This window comes from Microcaecilia unicolor, chromosome 2 (assembly GCF_901765095.1).
Source record: "Microcaecilia unicolor chromosome 2, aMicUni1.1, whole genome shotgun sequence".
Lineage (NCBI taxonomy): Eukaryota > Metazoa > Chordata > Amphibia > Gymnophiona > Siphonopidae > Microcaecilia > Microcaecilia unicolor.
The window spans coordinates 102,461,044-102,480,370 of record NC_044032.1 but is presented as its reverse complement, the minus strand read 5'-3'; the positions used below and the strand labels follow the sequence as shown (position 1 = coordinate 102,480,370).

At 45.5% G+C, this 19,327-nt stretch overlaps 1 protein-coding gene across 4 annotated transcripts in view; it reads left to right on the top strand.

The window, feature by feature from the left end:
* The first annotated feature begins 14,077 nt into the window (after positions 1-14,077).
* ELOVL7 (ELOVL fatty acid elongase 7) overlaps positions 14,078-19,327 on the top strand; it is a 116,159-nt gene continuing 110,909 nt past the window's right edge. Inside the window, exons 1-2 of one of the 4 annotated variants that reach the window (XM_030193161.1) lie at positions 14,078-14,221; positions 18,904-18,923. The gene's annotated coding sequence lies outside the window, so the exon portion shown is untranslated. Of the gene's footprint in view, positions 14,233-14,285; positions 14,413-14,664; positions 14,690-18,903; positions 18,924-19,327 lie in introns of those variants that run through there. The other 3 variants (XM_030193160.1, XM_030193162.1, XM_030193164.1) reach the window with 3 other exon arrangements.

The window sequence follows — 19,327 nt, the reverse complement described above, 5'->3', positions numbered from 1 at the left end:
GAGCCTGCCATGAGTGGGAAAGCGCGGGGTACAAATGTAACAAAAATAGCTGAAATGTTATTCACATCTATAGTCAGATCTGTACCTCCTCTATTTTTTCCTTCATTCACTGGGTTTTTAGGCAAATAATAAATCTTTTATAGGAGGAATTTTCAAATTCTCTAAGAAATATCTTTTAAACATACCATTTGGTGAAGTCCCAGGAACTTTAGGAAAATTTAATAAACGAAGATTCAAACGTCTATTATAATTCTCTATTTGCTCAATTTTTTTGTGGAGAGCCAATTTGTCTTTAACTGTTGTAAAATTAAAGTCTTGAATTTGTTTTACTTGAAGTTGTATTTGTTTAACCTGGGAAGACAAATCTTCCTTTACTATATCCACTTTGTTAACTAGTTCTTCAAATTTTTGATGCAAGGTAGATATCTCACCTGAGGATTTTTGTAGAATTAAGTTAATTTTGTTGAGCATTTCCCATATTTGTCCACGATCTACCTCCTTCATTGTTTACGAGGCCACAGAAAATCCACAGCCCTCACTTTCCAGGCGCCATTCCTGCAACGATATTCCCCCACCAGAAAGGTCAGACACTGCACTTTCGGTAGCGTGTGCTTTCTTATACCGAAGCAGTGGAAGCCGGACAAGGAGGGTTGTTGGAGACTGAGAGAGGCAATAGCGATGTTTCATGTCCCTGCGGGGGTTCCGCTCCTTGGTGCTCCCCACTGCGGGATTCACCCTCAGATCTGCCAGAGGTTCCGGTGAGGAATCGATCCAGCCTCTGCTAGACTGGGGACGATGTCGAGGTAGGTGGGGGAACAGACCTCACGTTTCCTTTCCTCTTAGTATGAGGCATAATGGAAACGAAGCAACAGTGGCCGATACAGGTCACAAGTACCTGGCAAGATCCCAAAACAGTACAATACATTTTATGCTGCTTATCCCAGAACTAAGCAGTGGATTTTCCCAAGTCCATTTTAATAATGGCTTATGGACTTTTCTTTTAGGATGCTATTCAAACCTTTTTTAAACCCCGCTAAGCTAACTTGATTGTTATCCCATCCCTGGTGCTTTATTCGTTATAAGTCAATCAGAGCATCTAGACAGGATGGAGAATCCTTGACTGGAATCTTCCCTAATGGGAGTGTTATGATTCTGCCGGTTTGGCTGAGGGGGAGGGGGGACGTCTCTTCTGATTGGCTGCCAGGGGTTGTGCTGACGTCAGGGGATAGTACTTTAGCCTGCAGCTGAAGAGTTTCTCTGCTTTTGCGTTACTTATCTGGTGGTAACAGGAAAGCCTGATAGGTTTCTCTCAGAACGTGCTCTAGGTTCTGACAGGGATCTGTGTTGATTTAGAGTATTCTTTTCCTTCCCTCTGGGTTAGCTGCTGCTGTGTGTGTGTGTGTGTGTGTGTGCGGGTAGCTCTGTAATCAGGGTCAGCTGCTCGTTTGTTTAGTGGGGGCTGGGCATTGCTCAGCCTCCGGGCTCTGGGCTGAGTGAGAGCGTTCTCCTTTGTTTGTTTGTTTTAAGGATTTCTCTTCCCAGTGTCCTGGCCTGCTGGCTCAGTGAGTTTAACCCTTTGTGTACTGTGTGTATTGTATTCCTGCCTCTGCCAGTGTGTTTGTTTGGATGGGCCCCACTCCCTCTCGGGAGGGGAAGCGTTCTCTCTGATTGTTTGTTGATTTATGGCACTCTCTCTCTGCTGGCTCTACAAGCTTAACCCTTTATGTTCTGTGTGCCTCTGTCTACAGTGGGTTTGAGGCAAAGGCTTTCTGCCTTCCTTTGTGTTTGGTTCCTCTGGCTTCTGCCTGGGGCTCCTACCCTGGTGGGGAGGGGGTTGCTGTGTTAGTTCCCCTGTCCTGCGCTAGTCCCCTGCGTGGGCGTGGCCCGCTCTGGTCCTTTGTTTCCCCCTCTGCCCTATTGCTGGTGTTCAGCGCGTGTCTGGCATCTTGGGGCCCTCTGGGTTCTTTCACCCCTCCCTGTGTGTGATTGGGTTCCAGTTCAGCCGTGAGGCTCGCACGAGTGGCTCTGTCTGCGTGGGTTCCGGTTCGGCCGCGAGGCCCGCCTGTATGCCTATTTCCCTTCTTCCTGAGGGACTGGGGGGAGGGGTAGCTTAGGGGGTATTGTGTAGCTGGGGTGTGCGGTGGTGGGTCGGTCTCCCCTTGGCCTGGGTCGGCGCCCTGCTGGCCTCGGCCAGGGCCCAAGGGCTCACGACCAACCCAACGGATTACAGAACGCAAAAGCCATGAGCTCGACCGATCCATCCCCCATGCAGCTGCTCCAGCAATTGCATGCTCAGCTACAACAGGTATCGGGAGTCGTGAACGCACTCTGGGCAAGTCACTTAACCCTCCATTGCCCACTGCATTGAGCCTGCCATGAGTGGGAAAGCGCAGGGTACAAATGTAACAAAACAAATTCTGGCAGTTACTGGCAACCAATGCAGCTCCCTAAATAATGGTGTCACATGATCATTCTTGGGTTTTTTTTACTAAAGATTAATTGTGCTGCACAGTTCTGCAACATTTGAAGTCTCGTCAGATAGATCTGATTCAGCCTTGCATACAGGGAGTTACAATAATCTAAGTGCAGCAGAATTGCTGCCTGTACCAACATTCTATATTGAGTTGGAAAAAAGGAGTGTATTGCTCTTAATTGTCTTAAGTTGATCACATAACCCCCTTCTTAAAGGTGCTTACTGGCTCCCAATATGTTATAGTATAAAATTTAAGGTATTAGTTCTAGCTCATAGAGCCTTTATAGTGGTTTCCCACAGTATGTCTATGACCTTTTAATTCCTTATGTCCCCATCCGATGCCTATTGATCACAAGGCCAAATGTACCTAGTTGTTCCTCCCACATCTGAGATTCAACCAGACATTGTCTTTTTTTTTTTTCCTGGTGTCAGTCCTTTGGAATTCACTCCTGATATAGTTCAGAATAGAAACTAATTGTAGTAAAGAGTTAAAAAAGAAACCTTTTTTCTCAGTGGTATTTCTCGATGAGTGAATAGGTCAGAGCTGGACTAACTTGTTCTCTGCTGATTACTTTTTAAAATAATTTTTCAATTCTGTTTTGACTTTTTGATGCTTTTACATTTCGTTTTACTTCTACTATGTATTGTACATACACATACTGCAAGATGCCTTTCTGGTCTAGACTATCTCACATTTCAAGGTCACACCATTCCAGCTGTTTTTCAAGTATATATGAGATCAGTAGGAAATTTGCTGAGTCAAAAAACTGCTGAACAGCTATTAGATACCATCAGCCAGTCTGAGAAGATCCACCCTGATGCTCAAATACAAAATCTTTTACATGCGTGTAATGGTTCTTTCATAGATTCAGTAAACTGAAGAACAAACATATTTGATTTACATTTTAACTCAGCTATTATTCTAATTGCCCAACCACACTACTACATTCCATTCCAGTAAGTTAAAAGAGATTTAGATCTTTCTGACCAGTTAGTTATCATATAAAAGGTGAATGCTGCTATCCCACAGGTTTCACCTATAGTGGTAGTCCTAAAATCTGATGAACCCAATGCCATTCATCTTTGTGTAGATGTGTGTCAACATAATCAAGCCGTTTTATGGGGGTATCAAATACTGCCTGCAATTGTTGATAACAATCAGGACTTCTTTTACAAAGCTGCGCTAGCCATTCCCACACGGCAAATGAGAGGAAACCCATAGGAATTGAATGGGCTTCCTCTCATTTGCAGCACCGAGAATCAGTAGCACAGCTTTGTAAAAGAGGCCCTCACTGCTTAAATGGAGCTGTGTATTTCAACAAGTTAGATTTCAATACAGGATACCCAGCAATTGGAACTGGATAAAGGTAGAAGTGGTTGGGACACAAAAAGTGACAGTATTTAAAAAAGGTGTGGGATAAACACAGAGGATCCCTATCTACCAAGAGGATGGGATCAAAGCAAAACAAAATGACTTAGGGCATGGGAGCCGGCTCTGTGGGTGCAGTGGGTGATTGAGCACCCCCAATATTGAGAAAATTCCTTGTATTTGTCCAGGGAGGGGTTATTTCCATTGGGCTTAGCACCCCCATTAATTTTGAAAAGTTGGCTCCTATGACTTAGGGGTCCTTTTACAAAGCTGCGGTAAACACTGACAAGGGCTTACCACAGCTTAAGGGACTTACCACAGGGTGTGCGGAGGCATTCTACGGTAAATTTCAAATGTGCGCTAAAAATTGGGGGGGGGGGGGGCTGAGGGGACATGTCTTGGGGTGGAGCTGGTGTTTCTGCACTAATCAAGTTAGTGCGCAGCAATGCCGATGTGCTCATTAGTGTAGGAGTAGCGCAAGAGCCCTTACCACTTACAAAATAGGTAGTGAAAAGGGCTTGGGTGCTGATTTTTGTTAATGGTCATGCGCTAATGGCAACATTAGTGCATGAACTAACCCACAGTCAGAAACCAAAGGTCAAAAACAAAAAATGCACAAATGCTTGCTTTTGAATAGTCACCCCCTCAAGCTCCTCCGTAGTCCTTAACATGGACAAGGGTTCCAGGGTGAGGAGGAAACGCAAGGGGGGACAAAGGATAGCCCTGCCATGTGTCACAAAAGATAGGATTAAAAACTGGTTAAAAGATAGAAAACAGAAAGTAGGGTTACATGGTCAGTATTCTCAATGGAGAAGGGTAGATAGTGGGGTCCTCCAGAGGTCTGTGCTGGGACTGCTGCTTTTTAACATTTATAAATGATCTAGAAATGGGAGTAACTAGTGAGGTAATTAAATCTGCTGACGACACAAAGATATTCAAAGTTGTTAAATTGCAAGAGGATTGTGAAAAATTACAAGAGGACCTTACGAGACTGGGCAGATGAAGTTTAATGTGAGCAAGTGCAAAGTGATGCATCTGGGAAAGAGGAACCCAAATTATAGCTACGTAATGCAGGGTTCCACATTAGGAGTCACAGACCAGGAAAGGGGTCTAGGCATCATCACTGATGATAAGTTGAAACCCTCCGCTCAGTGTGCGGTGGCAGCTAAGCAAGCAAATAGAATGTTAGGTATTATTAGGAAAGGAATGCAAAACAAAAATGAGGACGTTATTTTTTTTTATTCTTTATTTATTATTATTTAACAATTTTTACAAGTTAAACACTTGTGAAAGCAAACACAGCTTGTATCAAAATATGATAAGGAAAAATATTGTTTTACATAACACTTTATCAGCTTCCTTAGACCACAAATGAGTATGGGGACGTGGCAGTGTTAATAGGAGTTATTAAGTAAAATTTAAACAATTCAGGAAAGACTACGTGTGATTTCACTCTCCGTATTATAATCCAAAATTAATCCAACATTATTACAATTTTTTCAAATCCGAGAATGCTCTTAATTGTTCAGGTGAGTAAAATATATACTTTACATCAAGATATCGAATCAGACATTTACACGGATAGGCTAGGAAAAAAGTGCCCCAAGTTCCAAAACCTCCTGTTTCATAGTCAAAAAAATTTTTCTCCTTTCTTGAGTTGATTTTGTGACATCTGGGTAAATCCAAATCCTATTTCCACCAAAAGGAGTTTTTGACTGTTTGAAGTAAAGTCTAAGAATAGCTTTGAGATCCTGTTCAAAACAAATGCTACCAGAGGAATGGCTCTCTCAGTGCAATTTTTTAATGATTGTTCCAAAATAGCTGAAATGTTATTCACATCTGTATTCTGATCTGTACCTCCTCTAGGAGTGGCCTAGTGGTTAGGGTGGTGGACTTTGGTACTGAGGAACTGAGTTCAATTCCCAGCACAGGCAGCTCCTTGTGACTCTGGGCAAGTCACTTAACCCTCCATTGCCTGCCGCATTGAGCCTGCCATGAGTGGGAAAGCGCGGGGTACAAATGTAACAAAAATAGCTGAAATGTTATTCACATCTATAGTCAGATCTGTACCTCCTCTATTTTTTCCTTCATTCACTGGGTTTTTAGGCAAATAATAAATCTTTTATAGGAGGAATTTTCAAATTCTCTAAGAAATATCTTTTAAACATACCATTTGGTGAAGTCCCAGGAACTTTAGGAAAATTTAATAAACGAAGATTCAAACGTCTATTATAATTCTCTATTTGCTCAATTTTTTTGTGGAGAGCCAATTTGTCTTTAACTGTTGTAAAATTAAAGTCTTGAATTTGTTTTACTTGAAGTTGTATTTGTTTAACCTGGGAAGACAAATCTTCCTTTACTATATCCACTTTGTTAACTAGTTCTTCAAATTTTGATGCAAGGTAGATATCTCACCTGAGGATTTTTGTAGAATTAAGTTAATTTTGTTGAGCATTTCCCATATTTGTCCACGATCTACCTCCTTCATTGTTTACGAGGCCACAGAAAATCCACAGCCCTCACTTTCCAGGCGCCATTCCTGCAACGATATTCCCCCACCAGAAAGGTCAGACACTGCACTTTCGGTAGCGTGTGCTTTCTTATACCGAAGCAGTGGAAGCCGGACAAGGAGGGTTGTTGGAGACTGAGAGAGGCAATAGCGATGTTTCATGTCCCTGCGGGGGTTCCGCTCCTTGGTGCTCCCCACTGCGGGATTCACCCTCAGATCTGCCAGAGGTTCCGGTGAGGAATCGATCCAGCCTCTGCTAGACTGGGGACGATGTCGAGGTAGGTGGGGGAACAGACCTCACGTTTCCTTTCCTCTTAGTATGAGGCATAATGGAAACGAAGCAACAGTGGCCGATACAGGTCACAAGTACCTGGCAAGATCCCAAAACAGTACAATACATTTTATGCTGCTTATCCCAGAACTAAGCAGTGGATTTTCCCAAGTCCATTTTAATAATGGCTTATGGACTTTTCTTTTAGGATGCTATTCAAACCTTTTTTAAACCCCGCTAAGCTAACTTGATTGTTATCCCATCCCTGGTGCTTTATTCGTTATAAGTCAATCAGAGCATCTAGACAGGATGGAGAATCCTTGACTGGAATCTTCCCTAATGGGAGTGTTATGATTCTGCCGGTTTGGCTGAGGGGGAGGGGGGACGTCTCTTCTGATTGGCTGCCAGGGGTTGTGCTGACGTCAGGGGATAGTACTTTAGCCTGCAGCTGAAGAGTTTCTCTGCTTTTGCGTTACTTATCTGGTGGTAACAGGAAAGCCTGATAGGTTTCTCTCAGAACGTGCTCTAGGTTCTGACAGGGATCTGTGTTGATTTAGAGTATTCTTTTCCTTCCCTCTGGGTTAGCTGCTGCTGTGTGTGTGTGTGTGTGTGTGTGTGCGTAGCTCTGTAATCAGGGTCAGCTGCTCGTTTGTTTAGTGGGGGCTGGGCATTGCTCAGCCTCCGGGCTCTGGGCTGAGTGAGAGCGTTCTCCTTTGTTTGTTTGTTTTAAGGATTTCTCTTCCCAGTGTCCTGGCCTGCTGGCTCAGTGAGTTTAACCCTTTGTGTACTGTGTGTATTGTATTCCTGCCTCTGCCAGTGTGTTTGTTTGGATGGGCCCCACTCCCTCTCGGGAGGGGAAGCGTTCTCTCTGATTGTTTGTTGATTTATGGCACTCTCTCTCTGCTGGCTCTACAAGCTTAACCCTTTATGTTCTGTGTGCCTCTGTCTACAGTGGGTTTGAGGCAAAGGCTTTCTGCCTTCCTTTGTGTTTGGTTCCTCTGGCTTCTGCCTGGGGCTCCTACCCTGGTGGGGAGGGGGTTGCTGTGTTAGTTCCCCTGTCCTGCGCTAGTCCCCTGCGTGGGCGTGGCCCGCTCTGGTCCTTTGTTTCCCCCTCTGCCCTATTGCTGGTGTTCAGCGCGTGTCTGGCATCTTGGGGCCCTCTGGGTTCTTTCACCCCTCCCTGTGTGTGATTGGGTTCCAGTTCAGCCGTGAGGCTCGCACGAGTGGCTCTGTCTGCGTGGGTTCCGGTTCGGCCGCGAGGCCCGCCTGTATGCCTATTTCCCTTCTTCCTGAGGGACTGGGGGGAGGGGTAGCTTAGGGGGTATTGTGTAGCTGGGGTGTGCGGTGGTGGGTCGGTCTCCCCTTGGCCTGGGTCGGCGCCCTGCTGGCCTCGGCCAGGGCCCAAGGGCTCACGACCAACCCAACGGATTACAGGGAGGTCTTGATTCTTCACTAAGAGAGGAGGTCAGCTCCTCAGATCACAGATGCCAGTTGGTGACTTTGTCACGGCTGCTGAATTGCAGGCATTAGAAAACATACCTGGGTTGCATTATGGTGATGCCTTCCTTAATCTTCTGCTCTGCAGTAAACTCTACAGTCGCTTTGCTGGTTTTGCCTAGGATGTTGGACCTGTGGCTTTGATTAGATGTCAGCCTCCTTATTAAGGAATGGCAATGGTTGGGCACTTTTCTTATGGTATACACATTCCTTCTAAAGTATACATGTTTTATCATTATCACTCTTGCTGGATTATGAATCTGCCAGTTTCACCTTTGCCTACTTGAAGTTATCATTACAAAGTTTCATTTTTTGCAAACCTTGTCTTTGTATCAATTCACTTCACCAGTTAATGGTGCACGGTATACCATTCTGCTTTCTTTGAGCATTACATTTGATTTGATTACTGGTATTTATTTATTTACTAGTAAAAAAGCCCCGTTTCTGATGCAAATGAAACGGGGGCTAGCAAGGTTTTCTTCAGAGTGTGCATGTGGGAGTGTGTGTCCCTGCCCTTTGCCCTCTCTCCCTCCCCCTCCCCCCTTGGAGTCCAGTCCTTCAGTGTTAAGTTTCCTGCTGTTCTGTGTTACAGAGAGAGTGAGGGCATCTCTCTCCCCTCTCCCTCTGAGTCCTTCACTGTTACAGAGAGAGGGATTTCGTGCTGTGCTGTTTTCCTTCACTCATGGGGAAACCGGATATCTCTGGCGCTTCACACTTCCGGCTGGAGGCTTCCGGCTGGAGGCTTCAGAACATTGGCCTTGCCTTTTATATATATAGATAAGGATTTATTTACTGCCTTTTTGAAGGAATTCACTCAAGGCAGTGTACAGTAAGAATAAATCAAATATGATGTTAATTGACAGTGTAGGGTATAAGCCAGTGGCGTAGCCAGACCTGACATTTTGGGTGGGCCCAGAGCTAATATGGGTGGGCACTATGTATATATAGGTGTGAGTAGTTTTTTTGGGGATCCTAAATCATTTTTAATAAACAGTCTGCCCAACAGCTGTCCTACAGCAACATAAACCACATACATATTCGGAACCTATGTTGCAAACCTTAAAACCACCATACCGAGAATACAAAACACTCAGGACCTATAGAGCAATTCTACCATACCATAAGCAGTTATTTCTACGAGTCACACAAGGAAAAGGAAAGCATCTTAAACACTACAGTGAGCACTAGAACATCAATTCACCTATTGTAAAACAAAACCAGATCTTCCCTTTCATCTTTCACCATTTTTCTTTTTTCCCTCCTTTTCTTTCCTTCCTTTCCCCTCTCTTCCATTTCCTTTTTTGACCCTTTCCACTTTACTGTCCTCATTTCTCTCTCCCCTTTTTTCTTCTTTTTACCCTTTCCATCCTTCCCCCTTCTTCTTCTTCTTTTCCCTCCTCACCTTCCCTTCTCTCTCCTCCCCCCTTTTCTCCTTTCCCCTACCACCCTTTCTCCTTCCCCTTCTATCATGCCCTTTTTCTTCCACTTTTCCCTTTCCACCTCCTTTCTTTCCTCTTCCCCTCCTCTTCTCTTTTCCATTCCCTTTCCCCTCCTCTTCTTACCTAGTAAAGGGCCACCAAAACAGACACCAGATGCAGACGTCATTCCATATGCCCCAATGAAAAGAGAGTTTAATTTTACTTCCATTGAATTTCAGTATATTCCATCTTTATAACACCAGGCTTCTCAATCCCAAAGATTACAGAAACAGTTAAGATCAAGGAACATTCTCACAGAAATTTTGCAATGTGTATTGTTTAGAACAGCATAGAAAAATTAGCATAAAATACAGAGAATTATAACTGCTGTTTCTACCAGCTATAATCACTTTTAAGCTGTTTTACTGATGTTCAGTTTTTATTTCATGATATTTACTTAAACCTAGATACAGGAAACTTTTAAATAAATTAAAAAGCTGTCAAATAAGTAAAAAAGAAAACAAAATCTTAGGAAGGAACACCTCCTCTTCTGTTTTCTCCAACTTCCTGGCTGCCCTGTGTCAGGGATGGGTCGGGTGAGCTTCTGCAAGTGCCACGGAGGTGGACTTGACCCGACCCATCCAATTCCAGGATCCATTATCCCCCCCACCCCACCCAGTAGCCCACACCACACACGCACACGCAGTCAGCACCCGCAGCGGGAACTGTGTCGGTGGTGGTCCCGGTCCCTACCTTAAGAAGAAGAGGCTTCAGTTGTTTGATGATGACATGAGTCAGTCAGGCAGAGGCTGAGCGTCAGTCTTACCTCACGCAGCCAACAGGCCAAGCCAGCGCTGCCACCGCCGTCGTCGTCAAACAGCTGGGCTAATTATCCGAGGCATTCTGTCTGTGGCGGTGCAGCGCATGTTCATAGGCGCCACATGCAACTGCCAGGGGAAATGGTGCTGCCGCACAGCGCATGTGTACATAGGCGCCTTTTTTTTTTTTTTACAAATTTGGGGGAGCGACCGCCTTTAAAAAAAAATCTGTGAAGTTGTTTGACAGGCAGCGCTTCGCGTCTGCCCTGGGTGCATTGCAAAAGAAGGAAATCGTCTTCGGGCCTTCCCTCACTGTGTCCCGCCTTCTGAGGGCGGGACATAGTGAGGGAAGGCCCGAAGACGATTTCCTTCTTTTGCAATGCACCCAGGGCAGACGCGAAGCGCTGCCTGTCAAACGGCTTCACAGATTTTTTTTTAAAAATGCCCGATTTTCCGAGCGCTGACTGGGCGGGCCTGAGTTGTGATTGGGTGGGCCTGGGCCCACCCAGGCCCACCCGTAGCTACGCCCCTGGTATAAGCAAAGATGGAAGATACAGATAGGTAAGAGAATAAGAGGAGTTAGAATGTAAGGTGACTAATTTAAAGAAAATTGCACATGAGGTCAGAGAGATGGTTAAATATTATCTCATCTAGGAGTGGATATCTCCTGGTAGCTCGGCCGATCCCCTATACTTACCAGCATTTACAGGTAGGCCTCAACTGGAGGATTTGAGGTGTTTCATTGAGATTCACTTCTCTGACCTTTCCCCCTTTTGCGAGGCTTATGTTTCCTTGCTGTATGTAAATCCATCAGCCAGACTTGTCAATCTGGCTACATCACCTATGGTTATTTATTTAAAAAATAAACAAAAAAACCCTGGAATTTTCGGACAACTGAGAGAAACCTTTAATCCCCCATGCAGAATGGTCACCTTGGATTGGGAAGTGGGTTGTGCAGATTTTGTGTCTAGCATGGAGGGCGGGGATCCATTAGCTATGAGGGTGCCTGTTATTTCTCAACCTTTATTGTTAGAGCCAGGCATCCCATTAACATCTGCCTGTAGATGGAAGTTCTCTGCAGAGGTTCCCCTTCGCTACTCATGGGTCTATAGATTCTCTGTACTCAATGCCTAGTAAAACAATTTGGTTCTGAGGTCTTTCCTAGGTCCCAATTCACATTGCTACTGCTTTGGGGCATATGTGCTTTCAGGGCATCAGGGTGGTGATACAGATATTTTAGGTAGGATATACATTCATCCAGAATACACTGGAAAGCATCCACTGTAGGTTGCGGTACTCGAGGATGTCCTATTTCCCTCAGTGGATCAGGACGCCATACAGGCTGCTGGTTGCTTATGGACAGGCGAGTATTTCACAAATCCACTTATTGATCTCACTGTTCTTCGAGTAGGGTGTCAGACACCAGTGGTGGGAAGGTACTGGCTTCCTCTGTTAGAGAAGGCAGTTCCACAGTAGAACTGGGACAGCAGAGACTCATTGTTGAGAGGCATCTGTACATGCGCATTGCGGTATGGCAGTACGGTTGGCCCTAGCCACCAAGAGCATCCCTATTGAAAGGCACCTCTCACTGTCTGGGCGGGATGTGTCGCGCAACATTCCCCAAAGCATGCTTGCCGGGGAGCCAAATTTGAGGGTGCAGTTGACCTGGGCGCATCTCTAAGGGAATTCACTTTTGCGTGATGACAGTGGGTATAATTTGTCCTTGGTTTACATGGTTCAATCTGTTTCTTTGTCTTGTTCCTGCAGGTATTTGCTGATCAGAGACACAATCACAGGAAAGTGGAATCTCAATTGGGGTGAATCAGCAACCTCGGTGCTCCCGGATTGCTGGGTTCCACAGCATCCTTGACACATACCACACTCTTACAAGCAGGTGCTGTTCATGGAATCTTATCGGACAGAGGGAGCATATCAGTGAGCAATAGATAACATCTAATAACTCATTTAACAATGGTCCCTGCCATAGCCTGCTTAACAACAGTTGCAGATGTGCGAGAACCTTTTACTTGGGACACAACTGACTGCAGCTAATGGGGTTGCCTGAGGCAAATTATATTTAACTACCCCAGGCTGGTGGCGGGAATATCCGAGCCTGAGTGATTGGAGAAGCACTAATTCATCAGATTGCGGTTTTGTGCAGATGGGGGTTGGATGCACCTTGCTGCATGGCGGGTGTGTCCTGCTTACAGCGCATTGGTTAGTCTTGCTTATGGCAGCGGACTGGGTGCTTTATTTGTAGCTTCTAAGAGCTTAATGTGTGGCTCCGGTATCCTGTTTTGGTGTTTTGTAATAAATACAGTTATGTCTTTAATAAAGCTGCAGCCAAGTTGTTCCCACTTAATTGCAAAGCAAATGTATTTGTCATTAACAGCCAGATGCACTAACTCCACGGAAAGAGCCCTTCCCTTACCGATCCCTTAGTGAATCGGTAAAAAATGGGCATGCATGAAGGAAATCGCATGCAAATGAGCTGCTCGCTGTTAGCTCATTTGCACACAATTTCCTTCCTAAGGAGGGGAAGCCAGTTGGCCAGCTGAGTATGTGCAGCATCCAATCGTTATGCTGGCTGCTCTGCGCATGCCAAAGATGGCTTCATACACCTCACTCTAAAAAAAAAAAAAAAGGACGTCCATGACGAGCACTTGGACATTTTTTTCTTCAGATTTTGTGATGGGCGTCCTTTTTGGACATGTTTTTCTTACGTGCCCGAAATGAGCACCACTGGAGAGAATCGGGATCAGGACATGCGAAGACATCCAAATCAAAACTATTTGCACGTCCCTTTTGATTATGCCCCTCCAGGTCTCTCTCAGCCAATCTCTTGTTTGTCCTGTTTGTCTGTCCTAATTAGATTGTAAGCTCTGTCGAGCAGGGACTGTCTCTTCATGTTCAAGTGCACAACGCTGTGTACGTCTTGTAGCACTATAGAAATGATAAGTAGTAGTACTAGTAGTATGGTAGAATTGCTTTATAGGTCCTGAGTGTTTTGTATTCTCAGTATGCCTAGTACTACTACTGAATTTTGGAGAGGTGTGTTAAAAAAATGACTGCCCTGGGTGTCAAATACCCTAGGTACGCCACTGTTGTCTGGTCTTAGGTTAGAAACAGGAAATTGTTTTGGGGCTTTTAAAAATGCCGCTGTGTCAGCAGCAAAGTGCAAAAGATGCCCAGTGCCTCTCTCGCCCCTTCAACCGGTCCTTCTACGGTCATCGTGGGATGGGAAGAAGGGCAACTGCTCTGGACATCATTTCAGGCCAGTCTGTGACTGCAAAAGGCCACCACTATCTTCTGCATTTTGAGCTTAGCCTGCTCCTTCCTTATTTCCTATTCTTGCTTCCTCCATTGCCTTAAACAACTTCTCCCTTTTTCTTCCCTTTCATTTGCCGAATCAGGTGGGTGCTGGACTTTAGCCTTCAAAACAAGCTAATTCAAAAATCAGAACGAAAAAGAACCTATAAACAGAACCTCTGCGGACTCAACGGTACATGAACAGAACACATCCGCAGTATATAGTTTTTACCAAGAAACGTGCAGAGAGGCTCTCCCTATTTAGGCTTTCCCTTAGTTTGCACCACTGCAAATAACCATGCTTCTTCCGTTTTTAATACTAAGTAGGGTGACCGAGGTTTGCTCTTTTGGTGCTGTTGTACCTCCTTGAAATCGACGTCCACTCCGCAAGAGGCTCTAGTGGGTCATATGACACCGGTGGCCGGGGCTGGCTCCGCTCCAGCAGGTAGCCGGGGGGCAGGGCCAAGCCTCACTGTGGGCGCGCCTTCAGTGAACGCGCCCGCCCGATTTGTTTCTTTCATCCTTTTCCCCAAGATACAGTGAAAGCTTGCCCGGGAGCCGATTGTAGGTAAGAGGAAAAGGCGGCTCTAATCCGCTGTGTTTCTTCGTCTTTCTGGTCTGCTGCTTTCACGGGAGTCATGTCTTTATTTGTCTCTGTTTTTGATAGTGTTTCTCGATCTCTGTCGCATCGGCGGCGTTTCTTTGGACGCTTGATTCGTTTGGGTCGAGGGAGGAAACGTTGTATTTAGTAAGGTTATTTTTTTGGTTGCGGTGATAAAACGTGTGATCCCCCCCCCCCCCCCATTCTAACTGGACATAACGTTGTGAGGATGTTTAGCCTGGTTAACGCAGGGAAGGGAAGAACCTGCTAGAGATTTTAGCTCCTTGTGCGAAGCAATGTCTGTGATAAGTTGACCGACCTAGAAAAGAAAAGCAGTACCTTTTCTCTGATGGGGGGGGTGGGGGGGGCTTTTAAACAAAATAAACGCGGTGCCTTCCATTTTCATCCCAGCAAGGTGGTGATGGTGAGTTCATTAAAAAAAAAAAAACAGACTAGTTTGAAACCTGTTTATTGGATCCCGTTTTGCTTTCCTGGGCTAATTTGCAGTAAGTCCTTTTGCCCTTCCTTCTGTCCTTGCAGAAGTGAGTGGGAAGTGACCGTGAGCGCCCGAGGCTGCTCCCCTTGCTCAGGTGTGCTGTAACTGGAGCCTGCTTTTTCTGTGCAGTATGAAAGGGGCTGTGCTGGAGAATAGAGCTTTAAGCGAGGGTTTGAGACTTGACTCCCATTGGGACATATAATACAAATAGAGGGTTTGCAGGGGAAAGCGACTGGGTAGGGTCAGGAAAGGAATTGTAGGCGAGAAGTGTTAAAAACTAGGACATGAGGTAGTATTAGCTAAAGTAATAAATTAGTTGGCAACACCCTTCTTAATTTTCAAACGATTTTCACAGATAAAGGTGTGTGAAAGTGGACTAACGCAACAGTTACACTAACTTTATTGAAAGGATTTTTGACACTGTGATCCAGATAGATGAAGCCTCCTCTTAGACTAAAAGAGGAAAAACCCTTTAGTACATGTAATTATATATGAGCTGAATTTAGCACATGTGTAGTTCTTGTGTATTGCTGCTACAATATTTAAAGTGAAGTTGGCTTTTTTTTTTTAAACTAGCACCTTTACCTTTGGTTACTATGACAGGATGACAAAAAGTCATACGACCAGTGGGTTTTTTTCCCCCGGGGGAGGGGGGGCTTTTTAGTAAGTGAATTGTGTTTTTAATGTAGAGCACTAGTAAAGTATCTTGGCTAATTAATAAAATTGTGTAGTACCTAAGTGGGTTAAATTTTACAGACTTTTTTTTAAAATTTGCAAAATCTAGCCGTCTCAGCAACACTACTGTCTTTCCCTTTTTAAGTCTGGCGAACAGTTGCAACCTTTTCCCTAAAATACTGCTGCACATTATTCACTTCCAGGCACCTGGTTTAGTCTTGCAATCCAAACAGTAGTTTGTGATTCTGCCCATTAAATCGGTCATATAAGACCTCATGATGAAGTTTAAAAATTCTTTCCTGGAACTGGGTAACTTGGTAGCTCTAAATTTGTGGGGCTCTGGCTTAGAAGGAAAAGTATTCACTTTTGTGTTAGTTTTTGTGCCCGATGTACAGATATTCTGCTCCTAAATTTTAAAGAGCACAAAAGTTGAGGAGAAGCCTAGTGGTTATTCTAAGATCTGTGTACTCCTACTCCTGCTACTTATTTATATAGCGCTACTAGACATGAGAAACACTGTACATATTATCCAGCAGATTCTATATATGGCGCCTAAATTTGCGTGTGCAAATTTAGCAGTTCTGCCAAATTGCATATTCAGCTTGGTTAACAAGTCAATTGGTACTGATAATTGGCCATTAACAAGCAATTACTGGCACTAATTAGCATTTATGCGCGCAACTTTTTATGCATATTCTGTAAAGTGGTGCGTGTACATTCTAACTTGCCGGTCTCAAAAGGGGGTATGGCCATGTGAGGGGCATGAGCAGGTCGTGGGCATTCCTAAAAATTATGTGCACTATTACAGAATATGCCTGATCCTCACCTATTAGGTGCAGGTATTTACACCAGGTTTTAGTTGGAGTAAATGGTCACGCTTAAATTTTAGTCACGGGAATGGGCACTACATATATTTTATAAACCACTCGTAACTTTAGACGAGGTTTATCGAATAGCATTAAGTATGATTTATTTATTTATGTTTGCACCACATATAGAATTCACTCCTATGTGCAGGTACTTTTTCTGTCCCTAATGAGCTTGTAATCTAAGGTGTCTTTAAACCTGGGGCAGTGGAAGATTAAGTAACTTGCCCAGGGTCACACGGAGCTGCAGTAGGAATCAAACCCAGTTCCCAAGGATCTCAGCCCACTGCACTAATCATTATGTTACTCCTCTACTCCCATGGACTGGGTTGAGAACCCCAGGGCTCAGAATGGGGGAGACAGAGGGCCTCGTTGCACAGCAGTCGGAATTAACAGGTCATCATGCCAGCTTGCCCTGTACCCGCCCGCAGAAGCCGCAAGGAGTCTAGCGACATCATCATGGCACATTGGGACTAGAGTTGCTATGTTTGCGGGAATACTGCCATGTTTGCGGGAATTCTGCCAAACTGGGCGGTTTTCCGCAACTGCCAGTGGAATTTGTAAGATAGCCATGTTTTTGGGTGCTTTTTGACCCATGGCTGTGGGTTGGGCGCTGTTTTTCGTTGCCCCTTGGCCGCGGGTTGAGAGTGCGCAGCTGCAGTGCTGCTCGTCCCTGACTCCTTGTCCCTGCCCTGAGCTGAACTCCTCTCACTCCTATTGGTCTTAATTGGACCAATAGGAGGGCGAGGGAGGTGGGATCCATCCCGGGCCGGCAGCTCGGTGCCATTTCAGACAGTGCCGGGGACCCAGGAGGCCAACAGTAGTGGGCTGCAGCAGTCGTAAGCAGCCCCCATGGGACATGAACCCCCTTTGTTCATGAATGCGTTACAGCGCATTTCAGCGCTTTGCTTAGCAAGAGATGGCGATTGGTTGGGAAGAGCGCTGTGCTGTGCTCCATCATAAACTGTAACTGCGAGTTGCTATATGGAGACAGCAAGAACCACCACAAAGGAGCCCTGGATTCCAGGGCTCTGTCCTTTCCTTGTTCTCTTCCTACCTCTCCCTCCGCACCTTTAGTGTTCACTCTGGTGGATCCTCTTCTACTTCTATCCCTCTGCCTGTCAGCGTACCTCGGGGTTCTGTTCTTGGTCCCCTCCTCTTTTCTATCTACACTTCTTCCCTTGGTTCATTAATCTCATCCCATGGCTTTTCCTACCATCTCTATGCTGATGACTCCCAAATCTACCTTTCTACCCCTGATATCTCACCTTGCATCCAAACCAAAGTTTCAGCGTGCTTGTCTGACATTGCTGTCTGGATGTCTCAACGCCACCTGAAATTAAATATGACCAAAACCGAGCTTCTCATTTTCCCCCCCCAAACCCACCTCCCCGCTCCCCCCGTTTTCTATTTCTGTTAATGGCTCTCTCATTCTCCCTGTCTCCTCAGCTCGAAACCTTGGGGTCATCTTTGACTCTTCTCTCTCCTTCTCCTCTCATATCCAGCAGATTGCCAAGACCTGTCGTTTCTTTCTTTACAACATCCGTAAAATCCGCCCCTTTCTTTCCGAGCACTCTACCAAAACCCTCATCCACACCCTTGTCACCTCTCGTTTAGACTACTGCAATCTGCTTCTTGCTGGCCTCCCACTTAGTCACCTCTCCCCTCTCCAGTCGGTTCAAAACTCTGCTGCCCGTCTCGTCTTCCGCCAGGGTCGCTTTACTCATACTACCCCTCTCCTCAAGACCCTTCACTGGCTCCCTATACGTTTTCGCATCCTGTTCAAACTTCTTCTACTAACCTATAAATGTATTCACTCTGCTGCTCCCCAGTATCTCTCCACACTTGTCCTTCCCTACACCCCTTCCCGTGCACTCCGCTCCATGGATAAATCCTTCTTATCTGTTCCCTTCTCCACTACTGCCAACTCCAGACTTCGCACCTTCTGTCTCGCTGCACCCTACGCCTGGAATAAACTTCCTGAGCCCCTACGTCTTGCCCCATCCTTGGCCACCTTTAAATCTAGACTGAAAGCCCACCTCTTTAATATTGCTTTGACTCGTAACCACTTGTAACCACTCGCCTCCACCTACCCTCCTCTCTTCCTTCCCGTTCACATTAATTGATTTGATTTGCTTACTTTATTTATTTTTTGTCTATTAGAGTGTAAGCTCTTTGAGCAGGGACTGTCTTTCTTCTATGTTTGTGCAGCGCTGCGTATGCCTTGTAGCGCTATAGAAATGCTAAATAGTAGTAGTAGTAGTACTGTACGAGAAGATGAGCATAGAGTGCCCACCAGCATGCAGCCCCCCCTGGTTCAGTGTGGGGAACCCACCACAGCACCCGCTCTGAGCCACAACCAGAGTGGCTAGGCTCAGCAAGTGCATCTGAATTACAAGCTATGGAAGTTGGCCACCCTGCAGCAGAGCGGCCTGAGCCTCACTCGCTGGAGAAGCATTTGCAGCGCGCCCAGCACCTGCCCGCAGGGCCTGATGAGTGCGAGCCCCATTCTGCACCATATGGTGTGTGCATAACCATGGGCTCCAGTGCGAGACATGGTGGTGCAACTTGCGTGTCTCCCCCCCCCCCACCCCCCTGCAGGAGCTCTGCTGCTGTAGCTGATTTGAAATACAGCTCAGTTTTAATAATCATTATTGTTTAAGGTAGGTTAGCCACCCCAAAGGGTAAGTGTTTGTAAACATGGGCTGTTAACGTGTCAAGTTAGAGTGGTAAATGTTTTTCGGGTCACAATCTTTGCTGCAGTATAGAAAGTTTTATGCCCTAATTGAATTGGCTGTTGGTGCTTCCCTGATCCTTTTTTCTGCTGCTGTTGTAAGCGTAAAATTGAATTGCGATGATTTAGTGCGGTAGAAGTAGGACACACTGGTTATATTTTGAGCTGGCTCTGGAATCATGTGATTAGGTAGCAGCTAGAGCCAGAAAGGATCAGCGCTTTTGTGTCTTTTTTTAGTCCTCTGTTCCCCCACCCTGCTGTCCTCAGGACAGGTACAGACACTTGGCAAAT